Source organism: Panthera pardus, unplaced genomic scaffold (assembly GCF_024362965.1).
Source record: "Panthera pardus isolate Hobbes unplaced genomic scaffold, ASM2436296v1 HiC_scaffold_11, whole genome shotgun sequence".
NCBI lineage: Eukaryota > Metazoa > Chordata > Mammalia > Carnivora > Felidae > Panthera > Panthera pardus.
Window position 1 is genome coordinate 13,569,641 of NW_026526666.1, and position 26,384 is coordinate 13,596,024.

The following is a 26,384-nucleotide window of genomic DNA, read 5'->3' on the forward strand; positions in this document are numbered from 1 at the left end:
AAAGAAAGAAAGAAAGAAAGAAAGAGGAAGAAAGAAGGAAGGAAAGAAAGAAAGAAAGAGAAAGAAAGAAAGAAAGAAAAAGAGGGAAGAAGAGGGAAGAAGGAAGGGAGGAAGTGATGCTTCTCTTGAGAAGAGTTTAGGGAGCAAGAGGAAGGCCCTGTAGCGTCCACTGCACCCCAAACCCCATACCAGAGAGCATTCTGTACTCTCACCACCTGCTTTTCAGTCTTTGAGCCCAGAAGTCTGAGCTCATCCGTGTGTGTTCCTTCCACAAGTATTTGCTGACCACCTACTCTCAAGAAAGAACCATTGTATCTGGTGTAGTGATAATGGAAGTTCGTAATAATAACCCTGAGGCAGCAAGAAGAAGGCTGGTGGGGACTTCGCCATGCTGCGGGAAGTCATTTTAGCAAGATTCCTTCAGACGTGGCATTTAAAACTTTGTTCTTGGGGCACTTGGGTGGTTCAGTCAGTTGAGCGTCTGACTCTTCATTTCAACTTAGGTCATGATCCCAGGGTCGTGGGATCCAGCCCTGTGTTGGGCTCCACGCCGAGCAAGGAGCCTGCTTGGGATTCTCTCCCTCCCTCTCTCTCTCTCCTTCTGCCCCTCCCCCTCAAAATAAATATGTAAACATTTGAATTTTTGTTCTTTAGATCTGAACAACGAATTCCCTGACTCTGTTGGAAAATGGCTCACTGTTAAGTCATGCCCACCCATGCCTTCTCTGACTGTGTTGCTGCCTCGTTCGAGAGAGGTCAGAGGTCAGGAGCACCCTGAGGGACAGGCACCATCATCATCAGCCATCCTGGCCCATACCAGAAACTGGAGTTCAAAGGCTCACAAGCAGCTGGCCCTAGTAGCTTCAATGACAGCATGCATACATCTGTCCCTGCCGTCCACATAGCTCTGGAGTCATCTTTTGTGTGACCTTCCCCATTGGAATGCACAGCCCTTGCATCTTGGTGTGGTGGGTGGTCCACGAACGGCTGAATGAACGCATGAATTGGTGATGGTGGAGAGCAGGGTGCGGCTCGGGGCCTGTGGGCTGGGCTACGCTGAGGGCCGCAGCAGGTGAGGAGGTCCAAGCACAGCCTGCGGGGGAACGTGGCCCCTTCCATCTGCTTTCTTGCGTAGCGGGCTGGCTGAGAAACGGCCATCAGCACCCAGACCCGTGTCTGTGGCCCTCCCTGCTGGGCGGGGGGGGGGGGGGGGGGGGCTCCAGTGGGCAGCTGCTCCTCCCCCAGAGCTTCAACTACAGGCCCTGTTGGTCACCCACCCGCATTCCCTGAGCCCTTTCCTGCTGACTCACCACGGTCCCTGCCGCAGCCCAGCTGGGGCCAGAGGGGAGGGGAGGAGGCCGCATCAGGACCCAGGAATGCTCTGCTGAGCGGCCAAGGGGGACAACGATCTTCCGAGTTGCTGCTGCTCTGGAGGTATGACCAGGAAGTGAACTGTCCGAGGGCCTGAGTGGATCCCTCTGTTCCTGACTTAGTCACCTCCGGGCCCTCACTGATCCCCGTTTCTGAGGACAAGCCCCCCCAACCCCCGGCCCCTTTCCCCTGCTGCTTGTATTAAAGTACCATTTACAGCTTGCCCCGCGATCGTATGTTCCGTGTGATGGCCTGTGACCGTGTGTTCTCATGTGCCAATGAGTGGGGCTGAATGCACAGAGGTTGTGCGGACTGGTGTGAGTGTGTGTGCGACCGTGCGGGATTCAGAATCCCCGTATGTGACCGTGTCCGGCTGTGCGTGCTTAGTGCGGATGAATGCACGAGTGCATATGTATGTGGTTAAGGCTCACTGTGTTTAATGTATGTGTGTGAACCCGTGTGGCTGTGTGTTGTGGCCTCCCGATGCATGAATGTGGTTACGTGTGATTCTACATGGCTGCGTACTGCTGAGTGTCACAGTGTGTGAGGGATGGGGTGTGTTTGTGGGTGTTGTGTGTGACTGTGTGGGCTTCGTATGATTCTTTGGGACCACATGCGTGTTCCGCGGCACAGGCCCAAGGAGGTTAGGGGTCCGTAGCCCCAGATCCATGGTTGGGAAGAGATAGGTGTGCGTGGACCTGTTGTGTGCTCTCTCCATTTCTAGCTTCTACCCCTAAAGAGCCTGCATTGGCTCCCACTTACGAAAGGAAGTGGAATTAGTCTGCAGAATGCTCTTCCCCTGGGTCACTGACCGGTTTTAGAGTGTTTTCTTGGAAGTCAGGCTGGGCTTCAGGGTAATGCCAGCCCATCAGAGCCCTCACAGCAGCTGGCTTCCAGCGCTGACAGAGTCTCAGCCCAGTCCTGGCTGGGGTCCAGGCTGCCTCCCACCCCTGCGGGGACACAGCCAGCTTCTCTCAGCTCTGGCCATCTGCTCTCAGCCTCCCGTCCCTAATCCGGGTGCGAAAGGAACACAGGCACCCGGCTCCCCTTCTCTTCCCACCCTGAAGACAAGCGCATGCCTTTTAAGGAGTTTGCCGCCAACCCCTTCAGGGAAAGCACAGTGAGTAACAGAGGCATCGTGAAAATGAGGGATTTACAAATGTTTCAGACTTGAAGCAGCTGTTACAGCCCCGGCCGCTGGTGGGTGAACTTCCTGTCTGACCCTACTTGAAGAGGCCCACCTGCCCCAGGACAGATGACCCCGCCAGGTAGGACCCTTCTCACCACTACCCCTCCAACAGCTGAGGCAGGTCCTCTGCCTTTCTGAAGTGACTCTAGCTCCCTGGCTCTGTCCAGAAATGACAGAAATTATCCCTCTGGTTTATCTTCTGCAGATTAGACTTGGGCAACAAACGCCCAGATGTGCAAGCCTCCAGCGGCCTCTGTGTCTGCTGGGAAAGAATCTCTGGGCTCAGTGTCTGGATCATCCACCATCGCTGGTGTGGGCCAGGCTGAGAATGTAGTACAGACTCAGCAGAAGGAGCACCCTGAGGGCAGAGGGAAAGAAGAAATGAGGAGCTGGGAAGCCAGACCAACCTGCATGGAGACCTGGGCTAGGGCCAGGGAAAGTGTGCCCCTGCCCCCAGCACCAGTGGGCCCACAGGCCTGGGTGCGAGGGGTGTTGTAGAGAGAAAGCTTTGGACTTATGGTCCAGATACCTAGGCTCTGTCCTAACTCTGCCACCCAGTAACTGTGTGATCAGGGGAACCCACTTGCCCTCTCTGGGCTTTAGTCTTTCCACCTTGAAGACTGAGACAACAGAAGAAATGAAATATGTGAAGTGTGGAGCCCGAGTCATGAGTAGGCACTCAACAAACATGACTCCTCATCTTGTAACCTAAAGCCAGTTGTTGACCACTTCCTGGGGGCTAAGACCCTTCCCAGCCCAGACGATCTATTTCTGAAAGAATCCATCTTTTCTTCCCTCATCAGAACAGGCATGGCCCACCGCACCCAGATCCCACAGAGACCCTGCTCAAAGGTAGGGGCTTGAACAGTAAGAAGGGAAGAAAGCTGGGGGTTGAGGGAGGTGGGCAGACATGGTAACAGGAGGGGCTTCCCGCAGCAGAGCCTGACATGGATACCTGCCAAGACTCATCCTGCACCTCCCTGACTTCATCCATCCAACCTGCCCCTGCTCCGTCCCTCCCTGCCAACCATCACGTGTTCCCTGCGGCTATAACCGTGGACTCAGACCATTCCGGTTGGTGCTGTGGTTCAACCCTCCTGGATCATCCAAGCTAAACGCAACATCCTAGGCCCCCCATAGGCTAGAAAAATGAGTAGGATACAGCCTCACCTGTCAAGAACTTGTAACTTCAATAGCAAGAACACCTATTTGATCACACTAGTTAGTACCACATGGCAAATTCAGCTGCCTTCAAGATCTAGACAGATGAGGTAGATGGCTGACACAGCCTGTCGGTGAAAGTCAAAGATAATGAGGCATGGTGGGGCCCGGGGACCCAGAACGGACCAACATATCCTATTTCACGGTGGGCCAAAGGAAAACACAGCTGCTGCTAGCCACCTTCTGCGACATTTTCCGAGTCTCACTAAGCACCGGGCACCGTGTGAAGTGCTTTCATATATTCCTTTCCTTAGGTACCTCAAGAATTCCGAGATAGGGATTAGTGTTGCAGGAGATGGATTCTGAAGTGACCGGCATGATCCCTGTAGCCTCAATGTCTTTGTGTAATCCCCTCCTTTGGAGTGTGGGTAGGACCTGTGACGTGTTTCCAACCAATAGAATAACCAAGATGCCAATATGTAACCGATATTGGCGGAGATGGTGCTGTGTGTCACTCCCACGATTACCTCATGCTATAAAAGGCTCAGTCCTGTTTGCAGGTTGGTATAAAGACATCCTCTCTTGCCGACATTGAAGAACCAAGCTGCCAAGTTCTGAGAGAGACTTCGGACAGGGTCTCCTGGCTGGGAACTGTGGGTGGCCTCTAGGAACTAGGGCAGCCTCCATCCAACATCCAACCAGAAGATTTCGGTCCTATGCGGGGCGCCCGGGTGGCTCAGTGGGTTGAGCACCTGACTCTTGGTTTCGGCTCAGGTCACGGTCTCACGGTTCATGAGTTGGAGCCTGTGTCAGGCTCTGTGCTGACCGTGTGGAGCCTGCTTGGGATTCCCTCTCACTCAACCTCTCTCTCTGCCCCTCCCCTGCTCATGCTCACACGCTCTCTCTCTCAAAATAAATAAATAAACTTAAAAAAGAAAAAAGACTTCAGTTCTACAGCCACAAGGAGATGAATTCTGTCAGCAACCTGTGTGAGCCTGTAAGTAGATCCCTCCCCACGGGGGCATCCAGAGGAGAACCCAGCCCTGGCCCACATCTTGATGCCTTGTCCTTGCAGAGGACCCAGTTATGCTGTGCCCAGGCTCCTGGCCCAAGACACTGTGGATGAAAAATACATGTGGGTTTTTTTTTAATTTTTTAATGTTTATTATTTTTTTTTTTGAGAGACAGAGACAGAGACAGAGACAGACCGTGAGCAGGGAAGGGGCAGAGAGAGAGGGAGACACAGAACCTGAAGCAGGCTCCAGGCTCTGAGCTGTCAGCACAGAGCCCGACGCGGGGCTCAAACTCAGGAGCCATGAGATCATGACCTGAGCCAAACTCGGACGCTTAACCGACGGAGCCAGCCAGGAGCCCCTGTGTTGTTTTAAATTGCTAAGTTTATGATAATTTATTATGAAGCAATATAAAACGAATACAAGTATTATCCCACCTTACAGATGAGGGACTTAACGCTCAGGGATGTCTCAAGCCATACCATGAATATGAGCCAAGCAGGGACTAGAGCCCAGGGTCCAGACTCTGCAGGCTGACATTGTCTCCAGGACCCAGTCTGCGGCACTGGTCATTGTTCTCTCAGTGGCCACCTAGATATGAGAGGAGTAATCCGCACAGCATTGATTTAATTACCATTGTTTTCATCTTAGCTCAGCAATTTGTTGTGCTCGCACTGTGTGCTCGGCACTGTGCCAGGCACTGGGGACACAGCAGTGAGCAGTACAGGCAGAGGACCTGCTTTTAGGGAGTAGAAGGTAGAGTGAGGGACCTGAACGATGACAAGGGATATCAGTGTGATGAGGGTTTCAAAACAAGGAGGGATGGGATGAACGGGGCAGCCAGCCTCGGCGAGGGCGGCCGGAGACAGTCTCCTTGAGGAAGTGACAATCAGGTCCCTTGGGGGGGGGGGGGAGGACCTGGTGGGGAGTCAGCCCCTCTCTGCATTGCAAGTGAGTGAGTGGGCGGGTGAGTGGGTAAGCTTTCCTGGTCACGGGTCCCCAGGGAAGAAGGCTCTCCCAGCAATGTGAAATCATCCTGTTTCTGTGCAGTGGCTTCCAAAACATCTTGTCCCAAGGATGCAGGGCCTCTATGACTGGCCCATGACGCCCATGATTCCAGAGCACACTTCCCGGATGCATCACAGGTGGATGGGATAGGGGTAGGGGTTGCTTAGCCGTGACTGTCATCCCCTAAACATCCCCGACCTCTGGCTGCAGAAGAGCCACAGGTGGGAGTGGAGGCAAAGCAGGCAGATGAGGAGGGGTGAGGGTACAAGGAGAGCCAAAGAAAAGCACAGGAACTGGAAAAGGAACCCCCCCACCCATGATCCCAGCTGCTGTCTGTGATGACTCAGCAGACCCAGCGGTCTTTGCCAATGAGCTGGCAGGATGGTATGGATCAGGCAGGGTCCCAGTGGGAGGCAGATGGCACACTCAGATGGGGCCATTTGAGGAACATTCAATCAAGGGATTATATTCAAAGGTAAGGGCAGGGTGTAGGAAACGATTCTAAGAACCTGGCCCAATAGCAGTCCATCCACCACTAGGTCTGATGGGGTGAGAGGTCAAGGGGGTGACTAGACCCTGTCTGGGAGGAGAGGGCCCTGATGCAAGGCGTGGCCTCAGTTGAGCGATGCAGCCAGATCATGGCCACCCCACAGGAGGTGTGGGACAGAATAAGGGCCATGCACTCTCTGCCTCCCATATGCTCTCAGTGCTCCCCACTGGTCAAGGTGCAGAGTAAGGGCTCCTCCCCCCACACCCGCCCCACCCTGCCCCACCCCACCCCACCCCGCCCCACGCAATCCTCACAGACCCCCCTCAGCGCGCAGAGCAGGGAAGAGAAGTTGTGGAGAAGACCTGGCAGTGAGAAGAGACCAGATCCTGACCCCACCCCTTCCCAGCTGGGAACCCTGGACGAGCTATCCAACCTTTGTGGGCCTCAGTCTCCTCCTCTGTAAAACAGGGATGCTGAGCATGCTTGTACTCAGTTGTTCTGAGAAACGCGATGATGTGTTTAAGGATTCCAGCGTGGAGTCCTTGCATGCGTTGGCTGGCTGCCAGCCCTTGGTTCCCAAGAGCTCAACAACAAGAACACAAAATCGGGGCCACTGAGAAGCCGGATGCCAGCCCAGAAACCCTGGACATCACACAATGCACTGGTGAGCTGTTTGCTCAGCAGGTCTTACAGTTCCTGCCAGGACTGGAACCCAGAAACTCTCTGTCTCCCTGCAGGGGCCTGAAGGGTGCACACACACACACACGCACACACACCGGCAGCAACTGCGGGAGGGTGTGTGCCCTGCGTCTTAGCCCCTCTGGAAAGAAGCAGCCCTGGGCCTGTCAGAAGCCTGGGGTCTACACTCAGATATCTGAGGTGGGTGGAGCGGTGGAAGCAGGACAGGGGCCCGGCTGAAGGACACTTGGCAGCCCGAGTCCAACTCCCTGTGTGGGGATGCTCCCATGTACCTGCACATATGTCACTTAGGCAGGACCCCAGCAGTGACACGGCGGCCCTGCCTGAGACAGCCCTCTGAGCCTCAAGGACAGACTCTAGGCCCCACCTCTGCCTGCGAGTGACATAACATCAGTACCCAGAACAAAGGCCCTTGGTGAGACCCACAGGCCACTGTCCTTCATTGCTTTATCACCCACACCTCAAGTTCACAGGAAGAGGGCTTTCAAAGCAACAGAGTCAGGCTGGCAACACGCACCGCACTGTGGTTAGTTTTTTTCAAAAGAAAGGAAACTGAAACGGATCAAAGAACTGCAGGTGCAGCAGATTAAGGCCCTGCCCGGCAGGAGGGACCGGAGGGAAGGGAGTGAGGGCCGGGGGACCAGGGGACCGGAGACCCTGCTCTCCCGGGCTTCCAGTGCAGGAGTTGGGGTGCTGCTCAGTCTCCCCCAGAAGCAGTACTTGGGAGAAAGGAGACACGGCTGCCCCTACTGCTCTTTCGGCTGACAGACGATGACGTGGTGCGTGTGACAGGAGCAAAGAGGAGCAGCCCCAGGAGGCCCTGGAGGTGCTGGCGGCGAACCCCAGGCTGCCACTGCCCCCCCTGCACTGCCCGGGTTTCCCCCTGCTCACCTGCTCGCACCCAGACCAGCGTCAGTGTCCTAACTGTGCACCCAGCCCGGGCTCCGGCATGGAACCCCAGCCTCACTGCCAGATCGGCACATTCCCTTTCCCAAAGCAACATCATCCCTAGCATTTCTTCCAATCCAGGGGCACCCAAGAGTCCAAACGGGAAACATTAAGTTTCCGTATCTCCTTCCTATGAGACTGTGGTTGAATTTACCAAGTTGCTTCATTTTTCTGGCTTCTTTTCCATTTATTTTATGTTGTTGTATAGAACGAATCCTTTTTTAAAAAGCTTCTTTTAAGTTGTAAATTGTCCCCTAAATTTAGAAAAGCATAGGGAATTATATAATGAGCACCCAGGTACCCCCCTGCCAGCTTTATCAATTCTTAACATATCGTCACTTATGGTTTCCATGTGGTGGTGGTGGTGGTGGCGGTAAAAGGGAATGAACAAAATTTACCATTTCTTAGGCATTTCGATTTCTTAAAAAAAAACTTAAGTGAATTTATTTTATTTTTGAGAGAGAGAGCAAGCGGGGGAGGGGCAGAGAGAGGGGGAGAGAGAGAATCCCAAGCATGCTCTGCGCTGTCCGCACGGAGCCTGACGCAGGGCCCAAACTCACCAGCCACGAGATCGTGACCTGAGCCAAAATCAAGAGTCGGACACTCAACCGACAGAGCCACCCAAGTGCCCTCAATTTCTTTTAGAAACATAACACTGTACATACAGTTAAAGGACCCTATGTCCTCTCTTCCATTCCCTTGTCTTCTTCCTTAGGAATAACCACTACTCTGAATTTGATTCTCCTATAAAAGAGGTGTTACGTGTTTTTTACAATTAAAACAATCCATACAGTGGAGAAGGACATAAAGGAAAAATTATACATCCTCCTGCTCCCCACAGCCTCAAGTGCACTCCCCCTGAAGTAACCATTGTTAAAAAACTTTCTATGAATATTTCCAGGCATTTTGTAAAATACCTACGAATTATTTTGTTTGCTTTCTTTCTTAACAGACGTGAATTTACACTACGCACCATGCCCTCCAAATTGCCTTTTGTTTCTGCTTATTGCAGTTCCTTGGACATTTTTCCATGTGAGTACTGATAAGTCTACCATATTCTTCTTAACAGCTGCGTGGGATTCTACTTTATTAAATAGTTTCCCACAGAGGGGCATTTAGGTGGTTTCCAGCTACTTAGCTATTCTAAACAAGCCTGCACTGAACATCCTTGGCATATAGTTTTGCTCAATTGTGGGAATGCTGTATATCTGTAGAATAAATACCTAGAAATGCAGTTTCTGGATAAAAGGGTATTGAACGTTTGACATCTTGAAAGATATCGCTGAATCCCCCTTTGTAAAAACGATCCATTTAAAAACCAACTAGTAACGCACAAGAGTTCCTGCCTCCCCTCATCCTCAAGAATGTGTCTTTTCATACCATTGTCAGCCTTTTATTTATCTTCTTCTATGAACTGTCTGCTCTAATCCTTTCCCCTAGCATTTTATGGGTTTATTTTTTACATCTGAATCTTTGATCCATCTGGAATTAATTTTAGATGCACAATGAGACAGACATTCTTTTCAATTAACAATTATTGTTTTTCCTACCCTGTAAATAGATGGAATTAAGTACCAAGATAAAGGGAGAACAGATTTCTCTTCACTCCTAACAGGCCACTGCTCCCTGATTTTTGCCTCCCCGCTTAGAACCAGCCCACCTCAAGGCTCTAGGTTAAGAAATGGAACACCGCCTCTGACCACCCTATCTTTAGAGTATACGGCTGGACACAGTTACTCTGCAAACATACAGTTAGTCATTCAACAAAGAGGCAGTCAACGGAACTTTAGGGTTTTTCCCCCAAGGAGAAGCATATTGCACGTGTGGGAAGAGGGGGTACACCTGGATATTTGGTGACCAGAGGAATAGCTGTGGCAGAATGCAAACAGTTGGCCCAAATCCATTCTCCCTCTTTCCTTATAATGAAGTTGACATCAGGCATGTGTCTAGGGACGCGTGTTTTCCAGCCCTGTGAATTTAGCTGGGACCATACACCTACGTTCTCAGTAGGTGAATGTGAGTGAAACTGGCATGTGTCCCTCTGGCTATAATGGCTTTAAAATATGACACAAAGTCTTCAACCCTCTTCCTGGCAAGAGGTAGGGGATCTATGACCCCTCCACTTGCACCTGGGCAGTCTCCAACTGTAACGTGACTTCTAAGGTTAGGGCATAGAGGTTTCTATCTTGTTCTCTGAGAACTCTTGCTCTTAGAGCTCTGAGCCTCCATCAAGAAAGCTAACTCCCCTGAGGCCACCAAACTGGAGAGGCCACATGTGGGTCCCCTGGTTCAGGCCTGGCTGAGCCTAGTCTTCCAGTGAGGCACCGGGTGAGTAAAGATGCCTCCAGAACATTCAACCCCAACCATTTGAGTCACCCTTGGTCATTTGAGTCTTAGCTGAGGCCCCAGAAGGTATAGAGCAGAAACAGAAGTCACCCTCCCTGTGTTGTGTCCAAATTCCCCAGCATTCCTCACAGACCCACAGAGTCTATGAGGATAATGAAATGGTTGATGTCTTTTAGCACATTATCTCAGGGCTGTTTGTTATTCAGTAATAGATCCCTGGAACCAAACCAAGACCTAGAAAACTCTTCCCCTCCTCCCTGCTGGCTCCAGTCCAGAGATGGTGATGACCTAGCCTCAACTATGCAGATGACAACTCCTAGGGATAACAGAGCCACAGCATGGAGGATAACCCAGGTCCCGAAAGGACCAGATGGGGCACTGCTGCCAGCTGATAAGAAACACTTCGAGGGCTATGTGAGAAAGGAATGAGTGTCTTTATTCTTTCAGCCAAACAAACAAAACAAAGATAGAGCAGTGAGCCAGGCAGACATGGTCCCTGCCCTCTGGGAACTTAGGTCTTTGACTGGGGAGGAGGCTAGAGGGAGGGGTCACAACGCCAGATCAAACACCAAGGGTTATACACTTGGTTATTTATATCAGTGGCTATCAGTTCTAGGCAGAGATATACAGGGAGCTATAAAAATAATTCACAGGGGCTCTGACTCAGTGTGGGTAGACATGGAAGGTAGCCCTGAGGAAGTGATGCTTGACCAGAAGGGTGAGTGAAAAATTAAGTAGGATGGTAGAGAGGGAGGAGGGGAAGACTGTTCTGGCACCTGAAGTGGGTAGAGCATATGCAAAGGCTCCGAGTCAGGGAGATGGTGAATTTGAGAAACTGAAAAAAAAAAAAAAACAAAAAAAACAAACCAATGTGAGCCTTGTGGGTCAGGCTAAGGATTTCAGATACGATCTCTACAAAATGGGAATTCATGGGAGTAATTCCAGCAGGAAAATCAGTCTCTGGAAGCTGTGTGGGCAACAGACAGGGGGAAGAGAGGAGGCCAGGAAGCTGATGGAGACCCCATCTGCAGTGGGGACTGGGGAGATAAACAGAGTGATCAGTTTCAGAGACACTTGGGAGGCAATTGATAGGATTTGGGGGGTAAAGGAACTCACTGAGAGAGAGGAGTCAGGGATGAAACACCAGTGACATGATGTCTGGTTTATGAGTAAATTGTAGTGTTGGGGCCAGAGGAAACCTAGGCATGACCAAGTTCAAAGGCAGCTCAGAGCAAGAGAAAGGGGACTGGATTGTAAGTAGGGGCTTTGAGCAAGTCACTTTTCACAGTTTTATATCTTTGCCTGACCTATGGCACAAGATTGCTTTACGCATAAGGACAATGGCTGTACTCATTCATTCATTCATTTATTCATTCAAAACACATAGTGAGTGGTGCCTAGCATGTGCAATGGTACACCACGGTATATTAGTGACAAGGCTAAGGAGAACGAATAGAGCAGAGAAGGGGACAGAAAGGGGAAGAATCTGAGGAGGGAATCTGTGGAATCAAAGGGGGACTCTCCTTTAGGCAAAATATTAAAATACTCGTGTCCCAACGATATGTGGCCCTATGAATCAATTTCTAGGGCCTCGGACAGGGCGGTGCAAGTGACGGGGCCCAGAGCAGAGCTTCAGGACTTTCTTAGTAAATCCACCTCTGCTCATGAGTAATAGGGCTGGGGAGGGGGAGGAGCATGACTGTGGGTGTCACAAACAGAAATTGCTTCTGTGACTTACAGCAAATCACTCAATTACACTGATCCTCAATTTCCTGATCTGTAAATGGGGAAGACAATATCATGTCCTTATAAGGTTTTCAGGAGTAAATAAGGGCATATCAGTAAAGATCCTGGTTCATAGTAATAAGTGGTAGCTATTTCATTTCATTTCATTTCATTTCATTTCATTTCATTTCATTTTGAGAGACAGAGAGCACGAGCCAGGGAGAGGGGCAGAGAGAGAAGGAGAAAGTCCCAACCAGGTTGCATGCTCAGCGTGGAGCCCACAACCATCAGATCATGACCTGAGCCAAAATCTAGAGTTGGACCCTCAACCGACTGAGCTACCCAGGTGCCCCAATGGTAGCTATTATTTTAATTTTTATTCCTAGTCCTCACAGATGGGGAATCATGATCTCACCTTGGGGAGGGACCAGAAAGAACCAGAATAAAAGAGGATCGTGAGCCCCAATGACAGGAGGCCCCATGCTGCCTGTGAGTATTGGGTTCAGTGACTCCAGGATGCACATATTGCGTGTGGCCTTTGACCCCTGGAACTGGTCTGTGGCAGTGGCCCTCATGTGCTACACTATGCAGTACCTTTGGAGATTACACATAAAGTAAGGACCCAGCTGTCCCTATGGACCTGGATATGTGAATGGGATGAGCAGAGAGAGTGGACGCAAGGCACGCAGCTGCCATTGTCTTCTTTGCATGGCTACCACAACCTCCCCAGAGCCTTCTCTCTCTTGCACTCGATGGCAACTCTTATGGAAAAACTGATCGCCCTGGTTGCAGAAGAAGAGGCAATGGCAATAGTACCAAACAATGAAATCATTGCAGTAGGTGTTGAACTAGTTGGTATGGTACATGCCAGCAGCCTTCTGGGAAAGTCTCTAAATGAGGAACTTGCCATCGTGGATGTTTTAGAAGATAAACTCAAAAAAGAGGAGGTGCATCTGCAGCACGGAAGCTTACTTCTTCAGACACCAAAACTTGTGGCAGATAGAGATTACTCTGCCAATTCTAAGATTGTGATGGAAAATGCAGGAGTCTGCCAGCCAGAGGAAGAGAGTCATCTCAATCTGGTGCAGGGGAACATTAATGTCTTCAGATTCATTCTTCTTCAGATCATCAAGGACAGCCAATTGCGTCATAATTATAGTTCCCGATCCGGTCGATTCTCACATATGTTACCTGGAGACTAACTGGATTACCTGAGCATGATGTGATTGGAAGTGAGTGCGAGATTTTGAGATCTTCCAGGTGAAAAACTTGGCATTCGTCCCAGCAGCTGCCGAGTTGGGGGAGAACGTGGTGTCTTTAGTGAGGCTGTATGGAGTAGAGTGAATGTGGCAGGCATTTCTCTTTAGGAACTGAATCCAAAAATGGGAATGATAGTGAAAATTGGGAGGAAGCACATAAGATGGTGACCAGAAGCGCCTATGGAACCATCAAGTCAAAGGATATACCAGATAGGCTATTGGATAAGTGTGGCTCACCTCATTGAATGCATGTTGAAAATCTATCCAGGGGTCATCCTGTGTCAATGATGGGGAAGGGAATGTACGGCATTGAGAATGAAGTCTTCCTGAGCCTTCCATGTATCCTGAGTGCCCAGGGGTTAACCAGTGTTATCAACCAGAAACTGAAGGCTGACCAAGTTGCTCAGCTCCAGAAAAGTGCAGATACCCTGTGGGACATCAAGAAGGACCTAAAAGCTCTGTGACTTCTGGATTCTAGGCTGTAGAAATGTAAAAACTCCAACATGATTAACCATGGATCTCTAGTTTCTATCCATGTATGTGGATCACAGTTTGCTTTTTACCTTTGTAGATACATGAACTTGTGCTCACAGAATCAGAGCCTGCACTTGGTTTAATGCTTGCGGTATGAGCCCTTGAACAGACAGAATTAACTATTGGGGGCAAAAAAAGAAGGAAAAGAAAAGATAGAAAAGAAAGAAAGAGGGAAGGCTGGGGGCTCAAGCAGGGCTGGATTCCAATCCAGTGTTAGGACAGTCTAACACTGCCACAAAAGGAGTTTGTGCGGGCGTGGACAGAGCGCAAGGCCACTGCTCCTGCCCTCCTCCTCTTCGAGTCAGATACATGTTCCAGGACCTGTTCCTCATGTTCCACGAGGAGATAAGACTGTGCCAGCCTTGGGCACCCGGTGACTGAAAGCTCCCCCCACCACCTCCGCCCGGGCCTGAGTGTGTGGCTGCCACAGCAAATGCTCTCAAGCGTCTAACAAAGCAAGCTCAGCCCGTGGTGGGTGCTGGTGACGTCTGATGGTCTAAAACAATTAAACCCATAATCAGAGGGGTGCTCCAACTCGGCTGCTGTGGGTTTGTTTGCCTACCAGTCGCAATCATCTTGCTGGGAGTGTGCATCAGCCGTTAGCCCTCAAAGTTCTGTTGCTAAGAGATTATGAACCAGATGATGTTTCCAAAAAATAACCACTACAGGATGTTCCAGGATAGAGGCATAATAACAGCCCAAACAGAACGGATATGCTGTTATTGATAAATCCTCGTAAAGAGCCAAGGAATGGGGCAGCTGGGGGTAGCCTGGCCATGCACATCCTATGTAAATTACTGGTTTGCCAAAATTTTAAATGTAACAAAATAGAGTCATCAGTGATACCCGTAAGGGACATGATCTGAAGTCTTCATGATTCCGAAAGTTCCTTCATCAACCAAGACGTGTCTGTTGGAGGCCTGTTGTTTGCCTATTCCGAGCATGTTTACAACCATCTCAGCCACATTTAGTAGCAGGCAGTGACTAAGCTTAACAGGGCTGTAACCACCCCTTGTTTGACACAGTGCCTGTGGGTGACAATTGATGAAGTGATTTAACATAGCTGCTTGCAGCCACCTCCACTATTGCTCTGTTGCTGGGGTAACAGGAACCAGTCAACTAACAGCAGCCCAGGTTAGAGCAGGACATTTTCCATCAACAGGAAGTCAGCAAACAGGGAGCTTGCAAGAAACTGATAGTCATCTGGCGCCTAGAACAGTTCTGTCCATGCAGTTTTCCCGGGAAGATGCAGCCATTCTGCTCTGGGTCCTCACCGAAGGCTCCTGGCTCCGCTCCCCTATCAAGGCGGGTGATACTGTGCAAAGTGGCTGTCACCTGTTAGGAGAGGAAATCCTCACCTCTGTCGGCCTCCCTCCTGACCTGGGAGCAGAGCAGCACGATGCCCGCCTGACAACCCCTTCCTGCCACCCCACACCCCCTTCCCTCTCAACCCCCACCCCCACTGGCCCACTCTGCTTTCTATCTGGCCAGGCCCCTGGCCACAGTGGCCTAATGGTCTACACTTTATCCTGCTGGGGCTGGTGGTAAAGACCAAGTTGTTGTGTTCTTCTTTCATTTAACAGGTAAAGGAGACGAGGCCCAGAAAGACAAGGTGAGGTGTCAGGGTCATGTACGCAGCTAGTAAGTCAGGAGGTAGCTGCGTGTCTTCTAGCCCTGAATCCCAGGATCTTCGCTGTTCTGTGGGCCCCAAGCACCCTCCGATGGAAACCGCACAGGAAACCGCCAAGTGTTGCAACGGCTCCCAGAAAGGGGTCAGAGTTTCCATGTGCCAACCCCGCTGACCCTCAGTCACTGTGGGGCCCTCAAGGGAAGGGGTGCAGGACCACAGGACTCTGCCTTCCTCCTCCCTCCAAGGGGCAGAAGAAGGTGTCATGAATAAAGCAAACCATTAAGATCCCAGACCTGGAAGTTTATTCTGCCACTCACTATGTGGGGGAACTCGGGCAAGTTACTTAATCTTCTGCAGTGTTGTTTCCTTTCTAAAAAGTAGGACAAGTACCTCCCTACTTTATGGGGTTGTTATGAGGAGCGCATGAGATTAGACAGGTACAAGTGGTCAGCAGGGCGTATGGGAAATCCTTGACAAACGCTAACAGCAGGGGTGGCCGTGGCCCTGACATTATCATCCTCTTCACCACCACCAGCACCCACTCCTGCTAGGCCCCTGGGGCGCAAGCAGGCAGGAGGCTGGTGCCAAAGGGATGCATTTCCCCGGGGCTCCCGGTGATGGATCCTTAATTTTTCAGAAGCTGGGCTCACGGAATGGAGAAGCAGCCTTGTGGCTTTCTGTGCCTGTCTCAACACATGTGCTAACAATTGGCTGTCTTGTGCCGGAGTTCCCCGGTGCCCAGCCCAGCAACCCCCGCCGCCCAGTGCCCCCCACCCTGAAGCATGCGGGGGCTTCTGCCCTTGGCCAGGCCTGGGAGGCCTCAACAGCAAGCTGCTTCCTCCCCCCCGAGTAGGAAAGAGTGTGGGGTGCCTCCCTTGTCTGTCTGAAAGTTGCTGCTCTGAGAGTCTTAAAACCTCGGTGCAGAGAAGGACATCTAGGGAGGGCCGGGAGCCGGACAGACGAAGGCTGTGGTGGAAGATCGTCAATTCACCAGCCCTGCCACTTGCCCCCCCCCCCCACCCCCCAGTGCAGAGGCTCTGTTATCCTGTGGGGTCAGGATGCTGTTTCTGCTGAGTCATCCTTTCTTGCCCAGAGGGATCCTGGCCCAAAGCCACATTCCTGGTGGGGTCTGAATGCCACAGAGGACGGAAACTTCCTTTCTCACCAGACCCCAGCTCTCCAGCCCAGCACACCGTCCGGTCTCTCAGCAGCCTCTGCCGGCAGCAAACACTCTCCTCTAAGCCTGTGTGGGTCCTCCCCTCAGAGCCCTGACCCTCCCTAGACCCTGCCTCTGGGAGAGCTTAGAACATTCCACAAGGAGGCAAGGATGCTCATGTGCCAAGGGTGGAAAGGCTGAGTCTAAGGGGAGGGGGCCAGAGGGATACTGAGGAACTATTTGTAACTCCCCATCTGCCTCCTTGGTGGCCCCTCCTGCCAGTGGGGATTCAGCAGTCCCATTGAGAAGGATCCTGCTGCTTGAGGACAGCCCTGGGCAGAGGCCAGATCTCAAGCTAGAAAGGAGACAAGGTGGTCTAAGAGGCTTCATCCCTGGGCCCATACTGCCCCCACGTAGCAACTCCAGCATCCCCTTGTGCAAAATTTCAGTGTCCCCAAACGTGCAAGTTGGCCACACCTTCTGCAGAGCTCATGTTTCAGAAACTTATGGGCCAGGCACTATACTGGGCACTGGCCCCACAGCAGTGGACAAAGGCAGATGTGGCCCGTCCCACTATCTCCCTCGTCCTTTCCAGGCCTACCATCCCTGCTTTCAATCACACTTGGCTTCTAATCTTGGCTCCCCACTTCTAGCTGTGTGACCTTAAGCAAGTTACTTTACCTCTCTGGACCTTATCTTCTCTTTAAAGTGAGGGCAGGCTAATACCGACTTCACAGGGCTCATAAGAGAGGTAAATGAGTTAATATGCGTTAATATATATAATATATGTGCATATACGTTAACATATATAAGATGTTTAGAACACTTCCTGGCACAAAGACTTCAGTACGTGTGTGGGCGCGTGTGCGCATGTGTGCACACCACGTCTTTGCTCTCACTGCCGTCTACCTGGAATGCTTTTCCCCTTTTCTGCAGAAATCTGTGGGTTCAACCATGGCAGGGTTTTCAGAAGGGAGGACTTAATGGAGGGCCGGCCCAAGGTCAGGCCACAGCCCTGCTAGGGCCACCGACACCTGCGAAGCACCTTACACTCCCCTGTGAGGCAGATGAGGGCAAGGGGCTCAGGGAGGAAGACACCCGCCCGAGGCTGCTGCCCTCATCAGTGTTGGATCTAAGAGTGGAGTTTGGTTCTTCTGACTGCAAATAGCACCGTTCCTGCCCCGCCTCACGGTGCTGGTCCCCAGGAAACTTCAGACAGAACCTCAAAGCTCCCCCAAGACTCAGCACCCAGAGGATGGGCCCTTCCTGGATGTGCAGAGGTCCTGGAGTCAATAGGAGATATCTCTCAGAGCCAGACAGGACCAACGGAAGCGTCAGGACAGGGCCGCTGGGCGGCAGGAAGAGCTCAGCCCAGGAAACTCTGGGCAATGCCTGCAGACCACAGAGCCCCCGGGCTTCCTGCCCTCTCCACACAGGCCGCCCTGTCAACGTCAACGGGTTTGTGAAACGCTGCCGGGCAGGCAGTGGGAACTCGAGGGGCCCCAGGCTTCACTGGCTGTGGTCACCCTGTTCCGTCGCAGCCCAGGAGAAGGTGGCTTTCTAAAGACTGCCATCCACACTGCAATGGGATCCAGCTGCTGTGGGGGACAGGCACCTGATGGTGGCCCCACCGGCTCAGGTCCCAGGCCTCCAGACCCCAGGGTTCCTCCCTATAGGCCTGTATCTCCTGGGCCTCCCCAGATGCAGGGAACCCCTAGATGCAGGTGTAGGGGGGGATCTGTGGTTGAAGAACTTTGGAGTGGGAAATATGTGGGTTATAAGCCCAGTTCATAGTTTCGCTGGCTGTGTGACTTTGGGCAATTTGGTTAACCTCTCTGTGCCTCAGTCTCCTCATGTGTAAAATGTTCATAAAAAGCACCTACCTTTTTGTGAGGATTGACTAGAACACTGCCCATGGAAGGTTTGATACAATACCTGACACACAGTACACTCTCAATAAGTACAAGCTCTTGTTTCAGTCAACACTATGAGGGGCAGCAGAAATCAGGGTGCAAATACTATCCCACTTCCTTCATTTTGTAGTTTTAATTAAAACCATCCAGACCCAAACTACTCTACTTGAAGGAAGTATATATCTTCCTCTGGACGCTTCCTCTCCCTTTAAATTGCTCAAGAGCCCCAAGTCTTACGCGCTCCAAAAGAAGGAGGTGGAAGGTCCAACTTCCACCCGTGGGCCAGGAGAACTGGAACTCTCACCAGTCCCACTGCCATGGTGCCTGTTGACAGCTGTTCCCATGCGGTCAGAAGGAGGAAGCCGGTCCTGCCCCACCCAGCGCCCCGCAAGGCCACATGGATCTTCCAGGCAGATGACTCCAAGCATGGCCAAGAGTGCCCTCACTCCTACTCCCGGGGTTGCTACCCACATTCGTGGCTTGTTCGTGCCCATATGTGGCCATTCCCAGTGCTGAGTCTTCGGGGCTCCTGGGCCCACCCCTCACAGACTGGATAGGTGTTTAATCCCTTTTCCTTCCCCAGGATCCACCCTGGGGTTGGGGTTCTCTTTTTCAGACCCCCAAACACAAACAGTCTCATTATTCTTCTGTGTCTGAAAGTCCTCAGAAAGCAGCACACCTTGGCCACTCCAGCCCCCTACCCGATGGCTAGCCTCAGTGCTGATTCCCCTGCCCATGGACCACCAAGGTAATTCTCCCACACAACAGAGAGAGAGCCATCTCCAGAGGGGCACCCTGCCATACTGTTTCTTCTCGGTAACTAGGCAGCAGAGAGAAGACAAAATTGAAGCTAGGGCAGTGGTAGAGCCCTTTTCTCTTTATGCTCCAGGAGCATGGGATGTGAGCTCCTGGAAACAGGGGACGAGAGAGGGTTGCATTTCTATATCCCCCAGCATCTGGCTCCAGAGCCTAAGCTCTCACCAACATGTCCACATGCATGGCTCAGTCAATGTCTGTTGACTGACCAACTGACTGAGAGCAAAAAACCTATCTGAAGCAGGGAGGGTCAAGCAGAGATGGAGGGTTGGCCAGAACAGGGGAAACCAGGCCCATGGGAAGCAGAGAAGCATATGGGTCTGCAGGAGAAGTGGGGCAGCCTCACGGGAACAGAGGAAAGAGGATGTTTTTCTAGGGGCAATGAGGGTGGCGCTCTGGTTGCTGAAGGACCTGGGAGGTATCTCTGGGAGAACTCTGGAGACTGCCAGACTCTTTCAGGTGCCTAGCAGGGGTTGGGGAGCAGGAATGGCAGGAGCTGGTGGGGACAGCAGCCACAGAGGGGGAGGTCTGTGGGAGGGGGCTCTCAGAGGGATCCAGGGAATTGTAACTCCCCTCTGCGAAGAGAGCCCTGGTTCAAACTGTAAATTAAAAGCAAGCCCACTGCCTTTGACAGAGTTCAGAGCTCAGGCTGCCCCAGAGAAGAGCTCCCACTGCCCAGGAGCTGCTCCAACTCTCTCTGTGCCCATCTCAGTGCCCTGTGCTAAGATGCAACCTTCCAGGGGCCTCTGGGGCTTGCACAGCCGCTGACCCGGCCTTCCACAGACACAAGTGTCCAAGGGGGACAGAAACAACAGCCAGCACCCAGTGCAAAGGACATATGGGATCACAAATTTTGAAGCCCGATAACCTGGTTGCAAACCCCAGCTCACACCTACCACCTGTGTGCCAAGGTACCCTCTCTGAGCCTCAGTCATGCACCTTGCAACAGTACGGACCTCATGGAACTATTCAATGGCAGGATATAAAGCACTCAGCCCGGAGCCTGGCACATGGTGCCAAAGGGCGGCCTCAGTTGGCATCACGCTGGTCCAGGTGTCTGAGTAGTCAGGTAGGGTGACGCAGACCTCTTCCAGCCTCGTGCCCATCCACAAACTTACTTGGCATCTCAGGCACAATTGGAGGAGGCTGGGCCTTGGCCAGGGAGCACAGGAGGTTTCTCACCGTGGCAGGGAAATTGCTGGCTTGGGGGTGCGGACAGCCACAGTGACCGTCTTTCTGCAGGACGGATGCGGCTTTGCTGACAGAGAGTCTGCGGCCTGGACATACCAGCGGTGCAGGTCTGAGGTCAGCAGTGGGGAGCCGGGCCCACCACGGCCTCACCATCCCCGGCAGGGCCCCACCAGGGCAAGGCATCTGCTTCCAATCAGCTGCCCCTCAGCCCAGGGAGGGGGTGGGGGGCTGAGGCCTCCTCCCCAGGCTCGGCTCTCACCAGGCAGAACGGACATCAAGAGCAAAGAAATCAGGGAGACACTCCGGGGTCCTGGGTCCAGGGGCCCAGGCCAAACAGAAAAGGACTGGAAATAGAGGTTTATTGTTAGCTCATTTAAAGGAAATCCTCCTAGCTCCCTGTTGCAAAACCACACCCAGTCGAGCCCAGTCAGTACCCCCAAGCCCCTCCTGGCTCATGCATCTGGCTTGTTCCCCACTCCAGACTTTGCACTAACCCCCTGTGCCTGGGGGCCCCTCTCCTGCTCTGTGCCCGGCTGACCCCTCATCCTTCAGCTTAAATCCCATTTCCTTCGGAAAACCTCCTTGGCCCCATGTTTGGTCCCAATTAAACAACCTTGTTTGGCATGATTCGGTTTGTACTTACGTAGTTATCTGTGTAAGTCAGAATTGCATCTGTCTCCCTTGAGACCATATCCCTAAAATCCAGCATGGAGCCTGGCACAGAGCACGTGCTCAATAAATACTTGTTGAGTCAATGACTGAATCGCACCTCATAATTTTTTCTACAGTTTCTGAGTGTAATCCTCACTATTTTTTCCCCTGCAGGATTATCAGTGCTTATGCCCATTTTACAACGCCCAAAGTCAAGGTCGGAGGTGAGTTATGGACCCTGGCTCCCAACCTGGTGCTCATCCTTTATCCAGGAGGAAAAAGCACCTACATAGGGAGAGTGGGCTTTGCAGTCGACCTCCCTGGGGTCAAAATGAAGTGCTTCTGCTCACAGCTCTGCTACCTCCGACAGGCGACTCACCTCTCTGAGCCTCATTCCCCTCATCTGTACAATGCTACAACAGGGCTGACTTGAATGGGCCACGGTGAGGCTTCCGTGAGCCCACAACGGTCAAGTGTCTAGCATGAGAATTGGGTCTCTGTGCTTGTACAGCCCTCCTTGGCTCACGGGGATGATCTCTCAGGCATTAAGTGGTTTCCTGTTGGCAGGGGACAGGCCTTCTTTCCCTGTACCTGGGAGCACCCTACGGACAAGGCCGGGTCTAGTGCCTCCCTGCATCCCCTTTTGCTCCTAGGCCAGCACAGACCTGAGGTGTTTGCTCAGCCAGATGCAGGAATACGAGAGCATTTGCCTGGGTCCAGGGAAAAAGCTCTGCTCACTCCCTGCTGATAAGCAGATGAGGGAGCAGGGCCCTCTCCCGCTCAGATCCAAGGGCTGGAGGGTGAGTGGAAGCCCCAGCTATGCAGCAAAGGGGAGCTTTCAGAGAACCTGAGTTCCAAAGGAGGGAGCAACAAACTTCAGAGGAGAAGAGGGAGGATATGACCAGAGGGAGGGCAAAATCCAGACAAGAGGCTGTGACAGAGGCCCTGCAGAGGGTAGGTTTGGCCTGGGACCTCCACGTGTGTAGGCCTCCTCGGGGCCTATACAGACACAAGGGGTGCCTGGGAAGGAACCGGAGAATTAGCCTAGACCTTGGCCTGCGGGTAGGCAAAATGAGGCTAAAGGAGGCAGAGGCCTAGAACACAGACACAAGCATGCAACCCTGAACCCTGGAGCTCAGGGTGTCTGTAATACTCTTAACTTGGACTTCTGGGTATTCCTTTAGCAGCAGCCGCTAGACCAGTGCCCGGCACAGAGCATGTGCCCAATAAACACTTGTTAAATGAATGAATGAAGAGAAATAAGGTATTTCTATTAGCTTCTTTAAGAGCTCTCCCTGACTCCCTTGACTCTGCCCTTCCTGCAGCCATCTCCAAAATGCCACTGGGACCCCATCACCCCCACCCTCCCTTCCCCCTGCAGGTAGAGGAAGCACACTAGTGGCCTCTGAGCCAAATCTGGATCACTGACTTCCCCCGTTTGGCCCACACCATGTGTTTTTGTTTTGTTATGTGTTAAATTTGAATTAGTTGCTCAATCTAAAAATAAAAGTGCCCACAGAAAAATCTGCATTTCCAGCTTCTCTGAAGAGTCAGTCAGGCGACATGACAACTGGGTCTGCCTGCCCACCGACAGTGGCTGGAGCCTCTGGGAGAAGGCCTGCCCTCCCGGAAGCCTCTTCCTGATCCTTCGTCTTCTATCCCTTCTCACCCCGACCCCTGCAGACAGCAGAGACAGAGGCACAAGTCCCAACTCCTACACCAGGACCCCGAGGCCTCAGTGATGTGACCCTCACTCGGGTTGAGCATCTCCATCTATCTGTCCTCACTGTCCTTATCCCCGAGGTTCTGGCCACACCATGCTATCTCTAGTTTTAGAGCCCACGCTCTTTCACGACTCTGAGCGGCTGCACAAGTGGGACCTCAGCCGCGGTGCCTGTCCCCACTGTGGGGACTGTGCTGACGCCTCTGCGACATTCGGTCTAGGCTCAAGGCCATCTTGGTGGCAGTGGAGCCTCCAGTTACCCATCCCGGGTGAACGGCCCCTCTGTGCCACCACAGCCCAGGTACCCACAGCTACTCCCGCCCCTGTCCACGTGCTCTGCATTGCTCCCCGGGCTGTGGGCTCAGGACCATGGAATCAAGCCTTGTTCTCCCTTTATCTCTGGGATTCCCAGGGCCAGTCTCTGAACATAGAATACAACCCCCTAGCCTAGCTCAGTACATGCCTTGAGGGCGTGAATCAAGTAGAAGCCTTTGACATCAAGTGTGGCAGCAGCAGAAAGAAAAAATCCCCATCAACAAAACAATTGAGAAGCCTTTGGATGGTGCCTTATCAAAAGCTGCATTTTGCCACATCTACCCCCAGTACACACACTGCGCTGACAGTTCCAGGAAGACACTGCCTCAATCAGGCCAACTCTCGAAAAATAAGAAAATGGGACATGGGCACCTGGGTGGCTCAGTTGGCTGAGCGTCGGACTTTGGCTCAGGTCATGATCCTGCAGTTTGTGAGTTCGAGGCCCGCATCGGTCTCACTACAGTCAGCTCAGAGCCCCCACTTCATTCAGATCCTCTGTCCCCCTCTCTCTGCCCCTCCCCCACTTGTGCCCTCACAAAAATAAACATTCAAAAAAAATAAACAAAATGGGACAAGTGTTGTCTTTGGAGTCTGCTAGACACATATTCATGCGCGTGCACGCACACATACACACACACACACACACACACAGAGGCACGCCATTGAGGTCAGGCACGTGTACACAGATGCACAGACATATCCCATGTTGACTACCATCAAGCGTATTTTTACCCACCTATTTTACCTCCAGCTGAGGCCCCGCGCCTCCCTCACGTCCCAGGCTTTTCCTGACTCCTCTCCCACCAAAACAGCTATGTCCCAAGTTCTCGGCCCACGCCTACCTACCCTTTCAACCCCGCTTGCTCGTTCTGTCACGGAGTCAGCCAGCTCAAGCCTGCAGCTAGGTAGAGATTGCTTTCACACTTGAATGCTGACGGCGACTCCATCTAAAAGATGGGAGCCGTCAGTCTAGGGTCAGATTCTGAGGGGCCTGGTGGGCAGGGTCCGGCTGGGGGAGAGAGAAGGGCCACCAGGAGAGCGAGCGCATGGGCGCACCAGGACCCACACCTAATGGAGTACTGGGTCCTGCTAGGCCCCGGCTGAGATGTGCAACCAGCCCACACAGCCAGCACCCCCCACCACCCCCCCCCCCCCCCCCCCGCCAGCGACAGGGACAGGTCTGCTCCTCATCTGTCTGGCTCCGGCCCTGAAGTCTCATTCTTCACCACCAGCTTCTAAGTGTCATCACCGGCAGTGACGGGCATGACGTTGACAGGGATAGAGGAAATGGGAGCTACTGTACCCACTGAGGCACACCGTACATGGGAGTGGCGTTCAAATGAGCCATCCTGGTACATGTGTGTATTGAGTGAGGTAACAGTCCTGCGCACCAAAGTGAAACTTGGGGAAGAAGGGGCGGTCTTTCCCACTGCCTCCTCAGGGAACCCCGGTGGGCTGGCAGAGCCAGGGAGATAATACTGAAGGAGGATGGGGCCCAGGATCTGTCTATAAGTTACCTCCTGGCCCTGTTTCAAAAGGAAGCTCAGGCAGGGCAAGGTGAGTCACTGCCCCAGGCATATTTCCAGGACAGAACCCAAGTCAGCCTGCTCCTGGCCCTTGTCCTGGCTCTGTCCCGTCCCACCTCAGTACCGCTCACCAGGAAGAGAGAGCAGGGCCAAGCCCTCGTGCCGTGCAAGTCGGGGGGGCATTAGTACTTCCCGCACCTGAGCCCGGGGTAGGCATCCTGGCTCAGGAGACATGCCAGCCCTCCCGGGCACCCACCCCAACACAGAGAATCTCAGGCTCAGGAGGGTATTGACTCAGAGTTCTGGTTGGCTTCCTCCACTCTGCCTCCTGCTGTTCCAGCTACCATAGCCAATCCCATTAATCACCTTCACTCACCAATTCCCCCAGGAATGTGGCGGTCTCATAAAAGTCAGCCCTGGGTTAAACAAACAACCCAACCTAGGCTTCTAAGTTAGCTGCTGAGAATCTGCCAGGTTTCCAGCCTTTCTTCCCCTGCTCTGCCCTCTGCAGCCCCTCCCTCCCCCACCTTCATTCCCCAACACACCTCAGGACTAGGAGGGAACAGTGTCGCCCTCGTGAAACCACCTTTAGATCAGGGGTAGGTGCGCAGAAACCTGAAAACTACCTCCTCCCTGCCCAGGGCCTCCTCTCTCCACCTGCTCCCACCCCACCACCACCTGTGCCTCCCACTCTCCTCAGGACACACAGGCCCATGTTTGGTGTCTCGCATCCCACTCCCCAACCTGGGGCTCTGCAAGCCACCTCTCATTCTGCCCGGGGACCTATACCCACCCTCAATGGAACTGAACGTTGTTCTGGGGAGATTCTCCGCAAGGAGATAAAAGACGAGAGGGGTGGGGCCAGCTGGGAGGCTCTGGGAGAGAGGCTCTTCCTGCCCCATCCAGCCTCCCTCCACCCCTCTTCAATCCCCAGGACTCAGCACCAGTAAAGTCCCACTGGGCCTGGCCTGGGAGTAGTAGATTCAGTCCTGCCTCAGGGACTTTTTGCTGAAGAGAGGGGAAAACCACAGCCCTAAGTGCCTATAAACGAAGGCGAAAATATGCATACGCTCCACCCACTCACCAGAACAGAAGAATCCACAGCTGGACAGAAGGATGCACACAGGTAGGGACACACTCCTGCTGGAATAAGCTGCATTAAAGGGGCCAAATCTGGAGCTGTGGCTCCCGCTCTAGGGCCCCAGACTTTTAGAGTTTCTCAAGCCACTTAAAATATTTCAGAAGGCCAATGGATGTCCTACATTTAGCCATGGGGAGGCTTCTAAGATTAAGAAAAATTCCAAGGCTTTGCTTTTGGCTTGGATTACATCAATCCAGTGCAGAAACTCCAGCCATCTTGTACTGATAAACATTCTGAGGGTCCATGTACAAGTATCAGATTGAGAAAATGGAGAGAGAAGTAGTAACAACTGCTTGTTTAACAAAATGTTTCCAAACATGGAGTTTGTAGTGGAGGAAAAAATAAAGTGGATCTTAAATGCTTATTTCCTTAATATACAAAGAGCTCCTACAAATCAATGAGAAAAAGATAACAAAGGCCAATAACATGGCACTCACCAAAAATTAAAAAAAAAAAAAAAGTAAAGAAAGAAATTCAAATAGGCAGCAAAGATAGGAAAATATGTTCAGCCTTACTCTTAAAGGCATTTAAATTTTTTTTTTAAGTGAGATAGAATTTTTTAGCTATCAACTCAGCAAA

General features: G+C 52.3%; 1 pseudogene; it reads left to right on the forward strand.

The window, feature by feature from the left end:
* The first annotated feature begins 2,197 nt into the window (after window positions 1-2,197).
* On the forward strand, window positions 2,198-15,663 carry LOC109272006 (L-lactate dehydrogenase B chain-like; annotated as a pseudogene).
* Window positions 15,664-26,384: the final 10,721 nt, after the last annotated feature.